The sequence below is a fragment of the Eucyclogobius newberryi genome, unplaced genomic scaffold (genome assembly GCF_026437365.1).
Source record: "Eucyclogobius newberryi isolate DKJ021-1_F unplaced genomic scaffold, fEucNew1.0.hap1 SCAF_103, whole genome shotgun sequence".
Lineage (NCBI taxonomy): Eukaryota > Metazoa > Chordata > Actinopteri > Gobiiformes > Gobiidae > Eucyclogobius > Eucyclogobius newberryi.
Genome location: NW_027315728.1, coordinates 25,519 through 44,332, shown reverse-complemented (window position 1 = coordinate 44,332; position 18,814 = coordinate 25,519). Strand labels below are relative to the sequence as shown.

General features: G+C 42.8%; 6 non-coding genes across 6 annotated transcripts; 1 reads left to right on the top strand and 5 right to left on the bottom strand.

Annotated features, from left to right (window-relative positions):
* Positions 1 to 3,887: 3,887 nt before the first annotated feature.
* trnav-uac (transfer RNA valine (anticodon UAC)) lies at positions 3,888 to 3,960 on the top strand. Its single transcript has one exon. It is a non-coding gene; the product is annotated as a tRNA-Val (tRNA).
* A 3,297-nt stretch (positions 3,961 to 7,257) lies between these two features.
* On the bottom strand, positions 7,258 to 7,330 carry trnaf-gaa (transfer RNA phenylalanine (anticodon GAA)). Its single transcript has one exon. It is a non-coding gene; the product is annotated as a tRNA-Phe (tRNA).
* Positions 7,331 to 9,476: 2,146 nt separating this feature from the next.
* On the bottom strand, positions 9,477 to 9,550 carry trnaf-gaa (transfer RNA phenylalanine (anticodon GAA)). Its single transcript has one exon. It is a non-coding gene; the product is annotated as a tRNA-Phe (tRNA).
* Positions 9,551 to 11,689: 2,139 nt separating this feature from the next.
* trnaf-gaa (transfer RNA phenylalanine (anticodon GAA)) lies at positions 11,690 to 11,763 on the bottom strand. The gene has a single exon. It is a non-coding gene; the product is annotated as a tRNA-Phe (tRNA).
* A 2,139-nt stretch (positions 11,764 to 13,902) lies between these two features.
* Positions 13,903 to 13,975, bottom strand: trnaf-gaa (transfer RNA phenylalanine (anticodon GAA)). The gene has a single exon. It is a non-coding gene; the product is annotated as a tRNA-Phe (tRNA).
* Positions 13,976 to 16,121: 2,146 nt separating this feature from the next.
* Positions 16,122 to 16,195, bottom strand: trnaf-gaa (transfer RNA phenylalanine (anticodon GAA)). The gene has a single exon. It is a non-coding gene; the product is annotated as a tRNA-Phe (tRNA).
* Positions 16,196 to 18,814: the final 2,619 nt, after the last annotated feature.

The window sequence follows — 18,814 nt, the reverse complement described above, 5'->3', positions numbered from 1 at the left end:
CTCAGTTTTTTGGTAAGGAATGATTGATGTAGACCGTTTTCGGATGACTGTTTTGCTTTTGTGAAAAAGGGGAATCAGGCAAAAGTTGCAAAGGCATTCAAAGGCTGTGAGTTCGAGACCCACCAGAGTCACAGAATCAGAGACCCCCCCCACGGCCCATGGACAAGGGTGGGTGGGGGTGTATCACAGACCCCCCATCGACGAGGGACCCCCCGTAGATGGAGGCTTTGTATCGCTGACCCCCCCCGTGGACGGAGGAGGGGTCTCGCTTTACTCTCTCTCTCTCTCTTTTTCTCTCTACTTCTTCATCATAAGGACACAATTGTTATATTTATTATTATTATTTTTTTCATCATTATTTAAAATAAAATAAAAATTGACACCATAGCAAGGCAAGGGCGGCAACAGCAGCGATCGTAAGGTCGACAGATACTTAGGTCCGAGCGCAGTGCGGGCAGTAGCTGAGGGCGCACTTGCCACACACGTGTACGAGGCACCCTCGGCACACGTTCGTCGTTTTAGTGTCCTTGCTCCTGGGGCATATTCGGCACCTCTTCTTCTTCGCGGGTACAGCCGCACGCGGGTTCTCTTCTTCCTCTCCCCCCCCTCTCTCCCCTCTCCTCTCCCCTCTCCCCTCTCTTCTTCCCTCTTCCGAGATGTCCCCGATGACGCCGGGGCGCGGGTCCTCCTCCCCCCTCCCGCGACGAGCGCGCTCCCCAGCTGCTCCATGAACAGCCTGCGTCTGTGGCGTTTGCCGACCATCCACGTCGGGTTCAGCTCCCGCCACAGGACGAAAGCGTTGTACGCGGACACGTCGATCATGTTGTGGAACAGGACGAGGGGCCAGCGGCAGGTTTTCCTCCTGCAGCTGTAGGTACCCGTCACCTTGTCCAGGTTGTCCACGCCTCCCTTGGTGCGATTGTAATGCAACACGGCCGCCGGTTTGCTCGGAGGATCGCCGTCTCCGTAGTTGGCGCGGCACCGTGGTGAGGATCAGCACGTTCTTGCTCTTCTTCGCCAGGTAGGACCGAGGGGACTCCGTTTGTCGCCGTAGCCGTGGAAGAGGTCCCCGGCGCGGTCTCGCCCAACGTGAACGCGAAGACGGAGGACGCGACCGCCCTGCGCTTCGTGTCGACCAGTTCCCGCGGGATCTCGCTCCTGTTGGCGCGCAGCGTCCCCAGCAGGGTGAGGCCGTCCCTCTCGAAGAATAGCCTTCGGGCGAGCTCGTACGAGGTGAAGAAGTTGTCGCACGTGACGTTGCGGCCCCCCCCGACCCCCAGTCCCAGTGCCTCGGAGAGATCGAGCATGACCCGCGTGGCCAGGCTCTTCTCCGGAGGCGCGCGCTTATCGGATTTCCCGGTGTAAACCTGCATCTTCCAGGCGTAACTGGACAGCGAGTCGCACGCGACCCACAGCTTGATTCCGTACTTCGCAGGCTTTGAGGGAAGGGGCAGCGACCTGTCGAAGAAGAAAGAAGAAAGAAGAAGAAAGAAGAAGAAGGGAAAAAAAAATAAAAAATAATGAAGGAAAAACAAGAACACAAGATCAACAAATATTATTTAATTTGAATTTAATTTGTTATTAATTATGTATTTAATTATTCAATGATTTATTTAGTTTATCATTTCCATAAACAGTGCACCTGTGCCATCACGTATGTGTCTCCTCTGAACAACTGCAGGACCAACCGGTGGTTTGGGAGAAACAGACAGGTCAAAGAAGACACAGAAATGATCAGACAGAGCAACATTGATCACATTATCATTTGAAATATTTACCCCCTTTGTAAATATGAGATCTAGAGTGTGTCCTTTGCTGTGGGTGGGGCCTCTCACATGCTGAGTAAGACTGAAGGTTTCAAGGACAGCATCAAGCTCTTTAGCGTTTCTGTCACAAATATTATCAACATGCACATTGAAATCACCTGTAATGACCGAACCATCAAAGTCTGTGCATACGACTGAAAGCATCTCAGTAAAATCATCAATAAAACTTTGGCAGTGCTGGGGAGGCTTGTATAAAACAATGAAGAGAATGGATGGAGACCGTTTTAGCTCCATTTTAAAGGATACATACTCAAATGATGAAAACACCCTAAAAGACAACCTGCGGGTAATTATTTCATCTCTAAAGACAGCACAGACTCCACCCCCTTTTTGTTTTCTCGTGTTTCAGATTCAAACTTAAAGTTGGGTGGAGCAGATTCTATCAGAACTACATTTCCTGTGTTTTTGTCAAGCCATGTTTCAGTTAAAAACATAAAATCAAGATTATAAGAAGAAATAAAATTATTAATTAAGAGAGATTTGTTACATAAGGATCTGACATTTAGCACAGCAAGTTTCAGACTAGTTTCAGTGGGACTGGGCTTTATCTTTTCACAGGGAATATGAATCACATTTCTCAGATTGGGCCTGACTCGCATTTTGTTTTTCCATCTGTGTGATGATGTGACTACAGAAATAGCACTAGGGGGGGCTCTTTTTACATAGGGCCCTGGGTTGGTTTGCTTTTTAATGTGACAATAAGTCCCGGCAACGCTGAGACCCAGTGCATCCTAGCTATGGGAGATACCAGGTGAAAGGCGAGGTTGGATGGGTGGTGGGGCTTTTGTAGCCAAGGAGAGTTTGGGACCAGGTGAGAGGCGAGGGGGATGGGAGGTGGGGCTTTTGTTGGTGTAGTCGGCTTGTGCAGGGAAGAGTTGATAAGTTTTGACATAGCCCTTGCTATATTGGGCGTGAGTGGAGCCATCTTAATGCCTGATTTGATCAGACTTTCAAAATGGCTGGGAAGGCCCATGGGTGAGAGTGGAGATGAGAAGGAGAATGATGAATCTTTAGTGGGAGTAGATGTTGTAGGGGGAACCCAGGGCTGGTGTGAAGGCAGGGGCGTTGACAGGGATGTTGTTGGGCTTGTCACAGATGGGTCCAAGGCCTTTGAAAATTGTTCCTTTTCTGGAGGCGGTGGAGGTGAATGTGGAGCAGCTGGAGCTGAATCCTTTGCTGCTGGTGGTGGAGCAGCTGCTGATGAATCCTTTGGTGGAGGCTGAGGTTGTGGTGCTTTTGATGTTGAAACATTGGCTCGGTCTCTGGCTGATGGAGCAGGAATTCTTCTCTCATTCCTCTCTTCTCTAACTATCTGCTCAGGACCCTGTCCAGGCCCAGTCCAATGCCTCAGAGCGTGGAGCAGGTTCTCTGTCAGCACCCTCACTCCATCTCTGCATAGGTGGGGGCCATTTCTCTTAAACAGGTCCTCTCGTTTCCAGAAAAGATAGAAGTTCTCAATGTAGTGTAGTCCTCTCGGGGCACACTCTTTGGACAGCCATGTGTTCAGCTGAAGAAGCCGGCTAAACTTGTTTATCCTCCTGTCGATGTTTGGAATAGGCCCACTTATGAATGTTTTGATTTCCATTTCATCAAGCACGTCGAATAACTTCAAGAAGTCTTTTTTCAAAACTTCAGTCTGTTCCCGCCGCATGTCCACTGCACCCACGTGCACAATCAGCTGTTTAGCTCCTCCATGCTTAGCCATAATATTTGGAAGGAGTGACGTTATCTCAGAAACAGTGGCGCTTGGAAAAGAATGTGTGTTTATCTTTTCATGCGTCACGTGACTTATCGCGCCGTCTCCAACCAAAACAATCTGCGTGACCTTGGCTCCTGGCACAGATCCTCCTCGCTGTATTTTGGCCACGTCATCTTTCCTTTTTTCATTTGATTCCATCTCTGAAAGTGGTAAAAATCTGTTTGTGAGCTGTATTTTAGGTGACTTCACGTTATCTTTGTATCGTTTAGGCTTTGCTCCAAGTTTGTTCCAAGAAACAGCCAATTTACTCAACAGGGCAAATCAAAGAGAGCAGCCATGTAGGATGCAGGCACATGCTCTGTGGTTTTATTGTGTAGAGGTCATCACATCTGCTTTACACGCAGAAGGTCCTGGGTTCGATCCCCAGTGAAACCAGCTGTGTGTTTCGTGCAAACTCTCATTGACTTTGAGCATGCTGTTGGTGCTTTAAAGCTCCATGACTTTACTGTGCCCCTCTTGCTTACTGAAATAAAAGCTTCATCTGTTGAGCTCATATTGTGTTCAATAGCTACAGCGTACCTATCTTTCATTCAGTCCTCTAATTCTTTCAACAAGGTTTAAAGAGGTGCTCAAAGTTCAATTAGCCGCGGTGTGTGACCTAGCGAAGTCGATGTCAGACACTGTAATATTTTCTGGTCCCCTGCCCAATTGGATCAATGCTGAATTGTACAGCCGTCTCTCAGCATTCAACAACTGGTTATCCAGATGGTGCCCTCAAAACAACGTTGTCTTTATTGATAACTGCAGTGCGTTTTGGGGAAAGCCTGGGCTCATACGCAGGGATGGCATCCATCCGACTTCGGAGGGTACATCCCTATTAGTTCGGAATTTGACCGATACTCTTAGTCGTGTTAAGTGACCATCTAGGGATGAGCCCCGGGCGCAGAGCAGCAGTTTAAGACGCTCCTCTGTCGCTGAACTCTCGCCTGTTCTGTTACATGTGAAGTGTTCAGATTCAAGACAGATAGAGACTGTGTGTGTCCCTCGTGTTCCTCGTACAAATAATGCCAAAAAGTCACATCTCAGAAAAAATATTTCAGGCGTCAGACCAAATAACTTAAGGAAAATAACAATCACAAATGACACAAATATACAAATGAATAAACACGTAAAATATGGACTGCTAAACATTCGAGCAATTTCCTCCAAATCGCTCTTAGTTAATGAATTAATTAGTGACTATAACATAGATCTTCTAGCTCTAACTGAAACGTGGCTTCAACAAGACGATTACGTCAGACTAAATGAGTCCACCCCACCCACCCATGTTAACTTTCAGACTGCCAGGAGCACAGGCCGAGGTGGTGGTGTGGCAGTGATCTCACACTCAAGCCTACTCATGAGCCCTAAAACTAACAATGCATTTCACTCATTTGAAAGCCTTATGCTGTCGATCACATGTCCAAATATGAGAAACCAAAAAGGAGTTTTGTTCATAGTTATCTACCGACCTCCTGGTCCCTACTCAGAGTTTTTAACAGAGTTTTCTGACTTTATATCAAACTTAGTGTTAGCCTGGGATAAAATAGTTATAGCTGGAGACTTTAATATCCACGTGAACATGAGTGATGACGCTCTCAGTAATGCCTTCAGCGCCTTGTTAGACAGCATTGGTTTCACTCAGAATGTAAATAAACCGACTCACACTCACAAGAATACTCTGGATCTTGTCCTAACGTATGGAACAGAGATTAGTGACCTCATTGTCCTCCCTCAAAACCCTATATTGTCAGATCATTTCCTAATTACCTTTCAGTTTATTCTTAAAGATCATCCAGTCCCACAAAATAAAGTTATAATGAAAAGGACAATATCTGAAAAATCTATCTCAAAATTCAAAGAAATAATAGAGCCAATATTCAGTGACATGTCATGTGATCCTGCTGAGAATAGTTTTAGTCCCAGTTTAAGTGATCAATTTGTCGACTTGACCATGAATTCTCTGAAGTCTGCTCTTGACGTTGTCGCGCCGTTAAAACAGAAGGTCATTAGGCCAAAGCGCCTCCCCATGGTACAACCAAGAACTGCGTTCACATAAACAAAGAGTTAGAAAGTTAGAGGGATTATTTCGTCGCTCTCACACCGAAGAATCCCTAAAAGCATGGAAAAGTTGCCTGCTGTCCTATAAGCAGGCTCTGCGTAAGGCCCAAACCAGATATTATTCAAATCTAATAGAAGTCAACAAAAGTAACACTAAATTCCTTTTCAGCACTGTAGCTAGGCTAACAAACTGGTCAGACAAAACCAGGTTCACTTCTCGTTCCTATTGGTTTAGAATATACTTAGCAGAACGTTGTCCAGATTACCAATGCATTGAGATCATTTAGAAATGATTCCCCTCGCAAGTTCTGATTGATTGGCTTCAACGAAGATTACTGTCAGAGGATTATAGTGGTCATTTCTTTGTTTCATTTCTTGCTTATAATAAGTCCTATAAAAGTCCTGTCTCTCCAAGTCAAAGGATTCCTTCAACACGTCAATGCTTTTCATTTGAGTTTCTTTTGCAATGCGGTGAAACGTTTACGCCTTTTGTAATCCAGGCGTTGAATCATAAGCTTGGTCATGAGAAAACCAGCTCCAGATTTTAACAGCTTTGTTTAGTTTGTATGCTTTGGTTAGCTCCTTTCAGGGCGTAAGCACAGATTTTACCCAAAGATTCTTCATGTTTCTGCACTTTTTCAAAAGAGTAACGCTACTCTCGGGGCACTCAAGGTTCCACTGAGATTTGAACTTGGATCGCTGGATTCAAAGTGTGCTAACCATTACACCATGGAACCGCAGACTGCTGCTTGGAAGGATAACGGTGATCCAAAGCTACAAGTCTTTACATCAATCATCCCTTGCCCAAAAAATGAGAAACAAGGAGTGCAAACAGTGCAAACAATCTTGATGTGCAGCAATACTTTTCCCTCTCTTAATGCAAAGTGTAGCAGCAGTAAACTTGAGGGAGAAAAGGTATGGGTTTGAGGGCTCTTCTTGTGGGCTTTACTGTCCTTGTAAATATTTTTCATAGACAAAAGAGTAGGCATTTCCTTTTTACTAAACAGGCCCTTTGACCAAGGAAGCCCCAGCGCCGTAATGATTTCCTTACATAATTACATACAGTGGTTACTTCTGGGATTGAATTTCTTGCTTGCTCTGGCAAGGTGAGCAGTCGTCCCTAAGTGGGCTCGAACCACCAAACTTTCGCCTACCAGCAGAACGCGCTAGCCGATTGCGCCACAGAGGCGAGAATCTTGACATACCCATAAAAGGGTTACCCCTCTAATTGCAATTAGAAATGAAGAAAAACTCTGGATTCAGAGCGCTAACCGCTATACCGTTGAACCACACCTTTCTACAGGATGTCCTGTTTTGAAAATAAGTATGACATTTGATCATTGGGCTATATCAAAGAGAGCAGCGTTGAAGTAGACAAACTTCTGCTTCATGGTTTCATTGTGTGGTGGTCATCACATCTGCCCTACACGCAGAAGGTCTTGGGTACAACATTCAGCAAAACCAAACATGTTACCAAACATGTTCATGCTAACAATGTTCCAACGAAAGCATGCTGTTTATGTTTTATAGATCCTTTCCAGGCCATTTATGTCCTGATCTCGCAAAATATCCAAAAGACCCAGCATTCCTATTCATTGTATTTTTGAGCAAAGACTAACATTCAGGTACACCTGCCGAAACCTGGGATTGAACCAGGGACCTTTAGATCTTCAGTCTAACGCTCTCCCAACTGAGCTATTTCGGCTACTTTATTGACAAATTAGGCAAGGGAGCGAAACGTGTGGCATAACGTAGCGAGAAAATGAACTAGTTCTGTGTGTCCTTTTTTCTTTTCTTTCGATTAAACATAAAACAATACAGGACACGACCAGGGAGCAAAAATCTAAATAAAAAGAACATAAATGGCACTAAACATAAAATAAAAACAAAATCACATTTAAATGAAAATAGGGGTCCTACTTGGTCCAAAGTCGATCAAATTAGTGCTTATCAAAATTAAGCCTGAATGTTACTGTTTTCCATTCATCCAATGTCTAATGTCTGTTACTATGTCAGTCAAGTATTTGATCGTTGGCGTGGTTGGTGTCGAGCATTTCTTTGTGATGGCCTTTTTCTCTACAGCCAAAAATATGTTCCAAGGGTATCCATTTATTGTGTCCATGGCAGGAGTGTTGAGGCCCAAGTACATAGTTTTAAATTTGAGTGGGATGGCAAAGTCAAAAACAGTCTGCAGTGCCCTGTGAATTTCAGTCCATTATTTTTGAGCAACAGCACAGCCCCAAAACACCTGATAGTGGTTTGCCTGCTGGGTTCTCCAGCAGTTAGCATTTCCTTGTGAATAATGGGCACTTTGACATGGTGTGGTGAAAAAAACATATTTTTCCCCTTCAGGCAAGTGATTTTGTGGTCTTCCTCAGGGCTGTTCCTACATTTCCACACTCTTGGTCAGACAAAACCAGGTTCACTTCTCGTTCCTATTGGTTTAGAATATACTTAGCAGAACGTTGTCCAGATTACCAATGCATTGAGATCATTTAGAAATGATTCCCCTCGCAAGTTCTGATTGATTGGCTTCAACGAAGATTACTGTCAGAGGATTATAGTGGTCATTTCTTTGTTTCATTTCTTGCTTATAATAAGTCCTATAAAAGTCCTGTCTCTCCAAGTCAAAGGATTCCTTCAACACGTCAATGCTTTTCATTTGAGTTTCTTTTGCAATGCGGTGAAACGTTTACGCCTTTTGTAATCCAGGCGTTGAATCATAAGCTTGGTCATGAGAAAACCAGCTCCAGATTTTAACAGCTTTGTTTAGTTTGTATGCTTTGGTTAGCTCCTTTCAGGGCGTAAGCACAGATTTTACCCAAAGATTCTTCATGTTTCTGCACTTTTTCAAAAGAGTAACGCTGCTCTCGGGGCACTCAAGGTTCCACTGAGATTTGAACTCGGATCGCTGGATTCAAAGTGTGCTAACCATTACACCATGGAACCGCAGACTGCTCCTTGGAAGGATAACGGTGATCCAAAGCTACAAGTCTTTACATCAATCATCCCTTGCCCAAAAAATGAGAAACAAGGAGTGCAAACAGTGCAAACAATCTTGATGTGCAGCAATACTTTTCCCTCTCTTAATGCAAAGTGTAGCAGCAGTAAACTTGAGGGAGAAAGGTAAGGGTTTGAGGGCTCTTCTTGTGGGCTTTACTGTCCTTGTAAATATTTTTCATAGACAAAAGAGTAGGCATTTCCTTTTTACTAAACAGGCCCTTTGACCAAGGAAGCCCCAGCGCCGTAATGATTTCCTGGTTTCCTTACATAATTACATACAGTGGTTACTTCTGGGATCGAATTTCTTGCTTGCTCTGGCAAGGTGAGCAGTCGTCCCTGGGTGGGCTCAAACCACCAAACTTTCGCCTACCAGCAGAACGCGCTAACCGATTGCGCCACAGAGGCGAGAATCTTGATATACCCATAAAAGGGTTACCCCTCTAATTGCAATTAGAAATGAAGAAAAACTCTGGATTCAGAGCGCTAACCGCTATACCGTTGAACCACACCTTTCTACAGGATGTCCTGTTTTGAAAATAAGTATGACATTTGATCATTGGGCTATATCAAAGAGCGCAGCATTGAAGTAGGCAAACTTCTGCTTCTTGGTTTCATTATATGGTGGTCATCACATCTGCCCTACACGCAGAAGGTCTTGGGTACAACATTCAGCAAAACCAAACATGTTACCAAACATGTTCATGCTAACAATGTTCCAACGAAAGCATGCTGTTTATGTTTTATAGATCCTTTCCAGGGCATTTATGTCCTGATCTCGCAAAACACCCAATAGACCCAGCATTCCTATTCATTGTAGTTTTGAGCAAAGACTAGCATTCAGGTACACCTGCCGAAACCCGGGATTGAACCAGGGACCTTTAGATCTTCAGTCTAACGCTCTCTCAACTGAGCTATTTTTGGCTACTTTATCAACAAATTAGGCAAGGGAGGGAAACGTGTGGCATAACGTAGCGAGAAAATGAACTAGTTCTGTGTGTCCTTTTTTCTTTTCTTTCGATTAAACATAAAACAATACAGGACACGACCAGGGAGCAAAAATCGAAATAAAAAGAACATAAATAGCACTAAACATAAAATAAAAACAAAATCACATTTAAATGAAAATAGGGGTCCTACTTGGTCCAAAGTCGATCAAATTAGTGCTTATCCAAATTAAGCCTGAATGTCACTGTTTTCCATTCATCCAATGTCTAATGTCTGTTACTATGTCAGTCAAGTCTTTGATCGTTGGCGTGGTTGGTGTCGAGCATTTCTTTGTGATGGCCTTTTTCTCTACAGCCAAAAGTATGTTCCAAGGGTATCCATTTATTTTGTCCATGGCAGGAGTGTTGAGGCCCAAGTACATAGTTTTAAATTTGAGTGGGATGGCAAAGTCAAAAACAGTCTGCAGTGCCCTGTGAATTTCAGTCCATTATTTTTGAGCAACAGCACAGCCCCAAAACACCTGATAGTGGTTTGCCTGCTGGGTTCTCCAGCAGTTAGCATTTCCTTGTGAATAATGGGCACTTTGACATGGTGTGGTGAAAAAAACATATTTTTCCCCTTCAGGCATGTGATTTTGTGGTCTTCCTCAGGGCTGTTCCTACATTTCCACACTCTTGGTCAGACAAAACCAGGTTCACTTCTCGTTCCTATTGGTTTAGAATATACTTAGCAGAACGTTGTCCAGATTACCAATGCATTGAGATCATTTAGAAATGATTCCCCTCGCAAGTTCTGATTGATTGGCTTCAACGAAGATTACTGTCAGAGGATTATAGTGGTCATTTCTTTGTTTCATTTCTTGCTTATAATAAGTCCTATAAAAGTCCTGTCTCTCCAAGTCAAAGGATTCCTTCAACACGTCAATGCTTTTCATTTGAGTTTCTTTTGCAATGCGGTGAAACGTTTACGCCTTTTGTAATCCAGGCGTTGAATCATAAGCTTGGTCATGAGAAAACCAGCTCCAGATTTTAACAGCTTTGTTTAGTTTGTATGCTTTGGTTAGCTCCTTTCAGGGCGTAAGCACAGATTTTACCCAAAGATTCTTCATGTTTCTGCACTTTTTCAAAAGAGTAACACTACTCTAGGGGCACTCAAGGTTCCACTGAGATTTGAACTTGGATCGCTGGATTCAAAGTGTGCTAACCATTACACCATGGAACCGCAGACTGCTGCTTGGAAGGATAACGGTGATCCAAAGCTACAAGTCTTTACATCAATCATCCCTTGCCCAAAAAATGAGAAACAAGGAGTGCAAACAGTGCAAACAATCTTGATGTGCAGCAATACTTTTCCCTCTCTTAATGCAAAGTGTAGCAGCAGTAAACTTGAGGGAGAAAAGGTATGGGTTTGAGGGCTCTTCTTGTGGGCTTTACTGTCCTTGTAAATATTTTTCATAGACAAAAGAGTAGGCATTTCCTTTTTACTAAACAGGCCCTTTGACCAAGGAAGCCCCAGCGCCGTAATGATTTCCTTACATAATTACATACAGTGGTTACTTCTGGGATTGAATTTCTTGCTTGCTCTGGCAAGGTGAGCAGTCGTCCCTAAGTGGGCTCGAACCACCAAACTTTCGCCTACCAGCAGAACGCGCTAGCCGATTGCGCCACAGAGGCGAGTATCTTGACATACCCATAAAAGGGTTACCCCTCTAATTGCAATTAGAAATGAAGAAAAACTCTGGATTCAGAGCGCTAACCGCTATACCGTTGAACCACACCTTTCTACAGGATGTCCTGTTTTGAAAATAAGTATGACATTTGATCATTGGGCTATATCAAAGAGCGCAGCATTGAAGTAGGCAAACTTCTGCTTCTTGGTTTCATTATGTGGTGGTCATCACATCTGCCCTACACGCAGAAGGTCTTGGGTACAACATTCAGCAAAACCAAACATGTTACCAAACATGTTCATGCTAACAATGTTCCAACGAAAGCATGCTGTTTATGTTTTATAGATCCTTTCCAGGGCATTTATGTCCTGATCTCGCAAAACACCCAATAGACCCAGCATTCCTATTCATTGTAGTTTTGAGCAAAGACTAGCATTCAGGTACACCTGCCGAAACCCGGGATTGAACCAGGGACCTTTAGATCTTCAGTCTAACGCTCTCTCAACTGAGCTATTTTTGGCTACTTTATCAACAAATTAGGCAAGGGAGGGAAACGTGTGGCATAACGTAGCGAGAAAATGAACTAGTTCTGTGTGTCCTTTTTTCTTTTCTTTCGATTAAACATAAAACAATACAGGACACGACCAGGGAGCAAAAATCGAAATAAAAAGAACATAAATAGCACTAAACATAAAATAAAAACAAAATCACATTTAAATGAAAATAGGGGTCCTACTTGGTCCAAAGTCGATCAAATTAGTGCTTATCCAAATTAAGCCTGAATGTCACTGTTTTCCATTCATCCAATGTCTAATGTCTGTTACTATGTCAGTCAAGTCTTTGATCGTTGGCGTGGTTGGTGTCGAGCATTTCTTTGTGATGGCCTTTTTCTCTACAGCCAAAAGTATGTTCCAAGGGTATCCATTTATTTTGTCCATGGCAGGAGTGTTGAGGCCCAAGTACATAGTTTTAAATTTGAGTGGGATGGCAAAGTCAAAAACAGTCTGCAGTGCCCTGTGAATTTCAGTCCATTATTTTTGAGCAACAGCACAGCCCCAAAACACCTGATAGTGGTTTGCCTGCTGGGTTCTCCAGCAGTTAGCATTTCCTTGTGAATAATGGGCACTTTGACATGGTGTGGTGAAAAAAACATATTTTTCCCCTTCAGGCATGTGATTTTGTGGTCTTCCTCAGGGCTGTTCCTACATTTCCACACTCTTGGTCAGACAAAACCAGGTTCACTTCTCGTTCCTATTGGTTTAGAATATACTTAGCAGAACGTTGTCCAGATTACCAATGCATTGAGATCATTTAGAAATGATTCCCCTCGCAAGTTCTGATTGATTGGCTTCAACGAAGATTACTGTCAGAGGATTATAGTGGTCATTTCTTTGTTTCATTTCTTGCTTATAATAAGTCCTATAAAAGTCCTGTCTCTCCAAGTCAAAGGATTCCTTCAACACGTCAATGCTTTTCATTTGAGTTTCTTTTGCAATGCGGTGAAACGTTTACGCCTTTTGTAATCCAGGCGTTGAATCATAAGCTTGGTCATGAGAAAACCAGCTCCAGATTTTAACAGCTTTGTTTAGTTTGTATGCTTTGGTTAGCTCCTTTCAGGGCGTAAGCACAGATTTTACCCAAAGATTCTTCATGTTTCTGCACTTTTTCAAAAGAGTAACGCTACTCTAGGGGCACTCAAGGTTCCACTGAGATTTGAACTTGGATCGCTGGATTCAAAGTGTGCTAACCATTACACCATGGAACCGCAGACTGCTGCTTGGAAGGATAACGGTGATCCAAAGCTACAAGTCTTTACATCAATCATCCCTTGCCCAAAAAATGAGAAACAAGGAGTGCAAACAGTGCAAACAATCTTGATGTGCAGCAATACTTTTCCCTCTCTTAATGCAAAGTGTAGCAGCAGTAAACTTGAGGGAGAAAAGGTATGGGTTTGAGGGCTCTTCTTGTGGGCTTTACTGTCCTTGTAAATATTTTTCATAGACAAAAGAGTAGGCATTTCCTTTTTACTAAACAGGCCCTTTGACCAAGGAAGCCCCAGCGCCGTAATGATTTCCTTACATAATTACATACAGTGGTTACTTCTGGGATTGAATTTCTTGCTTGCTCTGGCAAGGTGAGCAGTCGTCCCTAAGTGGGCTCGAACCACCAAACTTTCGCCTACCAGCAGAACGCGCTAGCCGATTGCGCCACAGAGGCGAGTATCTTGACATACCCATAAAAGGGTTACCCCTCTAATTGCAATTAGAAATGAAGAAAAACTCTGGATTCAGAGCGCTAACCGCTATACCGTTGAACCACACCTTTCTACAGGATGTCCTGTTTTGAAAATAAGTATGACATTTGATCATTGGGCTATATCAAAGAGAGCAGCGTTGAAGTAGACAAACTTCTGCTTCATGGTTTCATTGTGTGGTGGTCATCACATCTGCCCTACACGCAGAAGGTCTTGGGTACAACATTCAGCAAAACCAAACATGTTACCAAACATGTTCATGCTAACAATGTTCCAACGAAAGCATGCTGTTTATGTTTTATAGATCCTTTCCAGGCCATTTATGTCCTGATCTCGCAAAATATCCAAAAGACCCAGCATTCCTATTCATTGTATTTTTGAGCAAAGACTAACATTCAGGTACACCTGCCGAAACCTGGGATTGAACCAGGGACCTTTAGATCTTCAGTCTAACGCTCTCCCAACTGAGCTATTTCGGCTACTTTATTGACAAATTAGGCAAGGGAGCGAAACGTGTGGCATAACGTAGCGAGAAAATGAACTAGTTCTGTGTGTCCTTTTTTCTTTTCTTTCGATTAAACATAAAACAATACAGGACACGACCAGGGAGCAAAAATCTAAATAAAAAGAACATAAATGGCACTAAACATAAAATAAAAACAAAATCACATTTAAATGAAAATAGGGGTCCTACTTGGTCCAAAGTCGATCAAATTAGTGCTTATCAAAATTAAGCCTGAATGTTACTGTTTTCCATTCATCCAATGTCTAATGTCTGTTACTATGTCAGTCAAGTATTTGATCGTTGGCGTGGTTGGTGTCGAGCATTTCTTTGTGATGGCCTTTTTCTCTACAGCCAAAAATATGTTCCAAGGGTATCCATTTATTGTGTCCATGGCAGGAGTGTTGAGGCCCAAGTACATAGTTTTAAATTTGAGTGGGATGGCAAAGTCAAAAACAGTCTGCAGTGCCCTGTGAATTTCAGTCCATTATTTTTGAGCAACAGCACAGCCCCAAAACACCTGATAGTGGTTTGCCTGCTGGGTTCTCCAGCAGTTAGCATTTCCTTGTGAATAATGGGCACTTTGACATGGTGTGGTGAAAAAAACATATTTTTCCCCTTCAGGCAAGTGATTTTGTGGTCTTCCTCAGGGCTGTTCCTACATTTCCACACTCTTGGTCAGACAAAACCAGGTTCACTTCTCGTTCCTATTGGTTTAGAATATACTTAGCAGAACGTTGTCCAGATTACCAATGCATTGAGATCATTTAGAAATGATTCCCCTCGCAAGTTCTGATTGATTGGCTTCAACGAAGATTACTGTCAGAGGATTATAGTGGTCATTTCTTTGTTTCATTTCTTGCTTATAATAAGTCCTATAAAAGTCCTGTCTCTCCAAGTCAAAGGATTCCTTCAACACGTCAATGCTTTTCATTTGAGTTTCTTTTGCAATGCGGTGAAACGTTTACGCCTTTTGTAATCCAGGCGTTGAATCATAAGCTTGGTCATGAGAAAACCAGCTCCAGATTTTAACAGCTTTGTTTAGTTTGTATGCTTTGGTTAGCTCCTTTCAGGGCGTAAGCACAGATTTTACCCAAAGATTCTTCATGTTTCTGCACTTTTTCAAAAGAGTAACGCTGCTCTCGGGGCACTCAAGGTTCCACTGAGATTTGAACTCAGATCGCTGGATTCAAAGTGTGCTAACCATTACACCATGGAACCGCAGACTGCTCCTTGGAAGGATAACGGTGATCCAAAGCTACAAGTCTTTACATCAATCATCCCTTGCCCAAAAAATGAGAAACAAGGAGTGCAAACAGTGCAAACAATCTTGATGTGCAGCAATACTTTTCCCTCTCTTAATGCAAAGTGTAGCAGCAGTAAACTTGAGGGAGAAAGGTAAGGGTTTGAGGGCTCTTCTTGTGGGCTTTACTGTCCTTGTAAATATTTTTCATAGACAAAAGAGTAGGCATTTCCTTTTTACTAAACAGGCCCTTTGACCAAGGAAGCCCCAGCGCCGTAATGATTTCCTGGTTTCCTTACATAATTACATACAGTGGTTACTTCTGGGATCGAATTTCTTGCTTGCTCTGGCAAGGTGAGCAGTCGTCCCTGGGTGGGCTCGAACCACCAAACTTTCGCCTACCAGCAGAACGCGCTAACCGATTGCGCCACAGAGGCGAGAATCTTGATATACCCATAAAAGGGTTACCCCTCTAATTGCAATTAGAAATGAAGAAAAACTCTGGATTCAGAGCGCTAACCGCTATACCGTTGAACCACACCTTTCTACAGGATGTCCTGTTTTGAAAATAAGTATGACATTTGATCATTGGGCTATATCAAAGAGCGCAGCATTGAAGTAGGCAAACTTCTGCTTCTTGGTTTCATTATGTGGTGGTCATCACATCTGCCCTACACGCAGAAGGTCTTGGGTACAACATTCAGCAAAACCAAACATGTTACCAAACATGTTCATGCTAACAATGTTCCAACGAAAGCATGCTGTTTATGTTTTATAGATCCTTTCCAGGGCATTTATGTCCTGATCTCGCAAAACACCCAATAGACCCAGCATTCCTATTCATTGTAGTTTTGAGCAAAGACTAGCATTCAGGTACACCTGCCGAAACCCGGGATTGAACCAGGGACCTTTAGATCTTCAGTCTAACGCTCTCTCAACTGAGCTATTTTTGGCTACTTTATCAACAAATTAGGCAAGGGAGGGAAACGTGTGGCATAACGTAGCGAGAAAATGAACTAGTTCTGTGTGTCCTTTTTTCTTTTCTTTCGATTAAACATAAAACAATACAGGACACGACCAGGGAGCAAAAATCGAAATAAAAAGAACATAAATAGCACTAAACATAAAATAAAAACAAAATCACATTTAAATGAAAATAGGGGTCCTACTTGGTCCAAAGTCGATCAAATTAGTGCTTATCCAAATTAAGCCTGAATGTCACTGTTTTCCATTCATCCAATGTCTAATGTCTGTTACTATGTCAGTCAAGTCTTTGATCGTTGGCGTGGTTGGTGTCGAGCATTTCTTTGTGATGGCCTTTTTCTCTACAGCCAAAAGTATGTTCCAAGGGTATCCATTTATTTTGTCCATGGCAGGAGTGTTGAGGCCCAAGTACATAGTTTTAAATTTGAGTGGGATGGCAAAGTCAAAAACAGTCTGCAGTGCCCTGTGAATTTCAGTCCATTATTTTTGAGCAACAGCACTGCCCCAAAACACCTGATAGTGGTTTCCCTGCTGGGTTCTCCAGCAGTTAGCATTTCCTTGTGAATAATGGGCACTTTGACATGGTGTGGTGAAAAAAACATATTTTTCCCCTTCAGGCAAGTGATTTTGTGGTCTTCCTCAGGGCTGTTCCTACATTTCCACACTCTTGGTCAGACAAAACCAGGTTCACTTCTCGTTCCTATTGGTTTAGAATATACTTAGCAGAACGTTGTCCAGATTACCAATGCATTGAGATCATTTAGAAATGATTCCCCTCGCAAGTTCTGATTGATTGGCTTCAACGAAGATTACTGTCAGAGGATCATAGTGGTCATTTCTTTGTTTCATTTCTTGCTTATAATAAGTCCTATAAAAGTCCTGTCTCTCCAAGTCAAAGGATTCCTTCAACACGTCAATGCTTTTCATTTGAGTTTCTTTTGCAATGCGGTGAAACGTTTACGCCTTTTGTAATCCAGGCGTTGAATCATAAGCTTGGTCTTGAGAAAACCAGCTCCAGATTTTAACAGCTTTGTTTAGTTTGTATGCTTTGGTTAGCTCCTTTCAGGGCGTAAGCACAGATTTTACCCAAAGATTCTTCATGTTTCTGCACTTTTTCAAAAGAGTAACGCTACTCTCGGGGCACTCAAGGTTCCACTGAGATTTGAACTCGGATCGCTGGATTCAAAGTGTGCTAACCATTACACCATGGAACCGCAGACTGCTCCTTGGAAGGATAACGGTGATCCAAAGCTACAAGTCTTTACATCAATCATCCCTTGCCCAAAAAATGAGAAACAAGGAGTGCAAACAGTGCAAACAATCTTGATGTGCAGCAATACTTTTCCCTCTCTTAATGCAAAGTGTAGCAGCAGTAAACTTGAGGGAGAAAGGTATGAGGGCTCTTCTTGTGGGCTTTACTGTCCTTGTAAATATTTTTCATAGACAAAAGAGTAGGCATTTCCTTTTTACTAAACAGGCCCTTTGACCAAGGAAGCCCCAGCGCCGTAATGATTTCCTGGTTTCCTTACATAATTACATACAGTGGTTACTTCTGGGATTGTATCTCTTGCTTGCTCTGGCAAGGTGAGCAGTCAACCCTGGGTGGGCTCGAACCACCAACCTTTCGCCTATCAGCAGAACACGCTAGCCGATTGCGCCACAGAGGCGAGAATCTTGACATACCCATAAAAGGGTTACCCCTCTAATTGCAATTAGAAATGAAGAAAAACTCTGGATTCAGAGCGCTAACGGCTATACCGTTGAACCACACCTTTCTACAGGATGTCCTGTTTTGAAAATAAGTATGACATTTGATCATTGGGCTATATCAAAGAGAGCAGCATTGAAGTAGGCAAACTTCTGCTTCATGGTTTCATTGTGTGGTGGTCATCACATCTGCCCTACACGCAGAAGGTCTTGGGTACAACATTCAGCGAAACCAAACATGTTACCAAACATGTTCATGCTAACAATGTTCCAACGAAAGCATGCTGTTTATGTTTTATAGATCCTTTCCAGGCCATTTATGTCCTGATCTCGCAAAATATCCAATAGACCCAGCATTCCTATTCATTGTATTTTTGAGCAAAGACTAACATTCAGGTACGCATGCCGAAACCCGGGATTGAACCAGGAATAACGTAGCAAGAAAATGAACTTGTTCTGTGTGTCCTTTTTTCTTTTCTTTTGATTAAACATAAAACAATACAGGACACGACCAGGGAGCAAACATTGTAATTAAAAGAACTTAATAGTTAAATAAAACATAACATAACATAAAATAAAAACAAAATCACCTTTAAATGAAAATAGGGGTCCTACTTGGTCCAAAGTCGATCAAATTAGTGCTTATCCAAATTAAGCCTGAATGTCACTGTTTTCCATTCATCCAATGTCTAATGTCTGTTACTATGTCAGTCAAGTCTTTGATCTTTGGCGTGGTTGGTGTCGAGCATTTCTTTGTGATGGCCTTTTTCTCTACAGCCAAAAGTATGTTCCAAGGGTATCCATTTATTGTGTCCATGGCAGGAGTGTTGAGGCCCAAGTACATAGTTTTAAATTTGAGTGGGATGGCAAAGTCAAAAACAG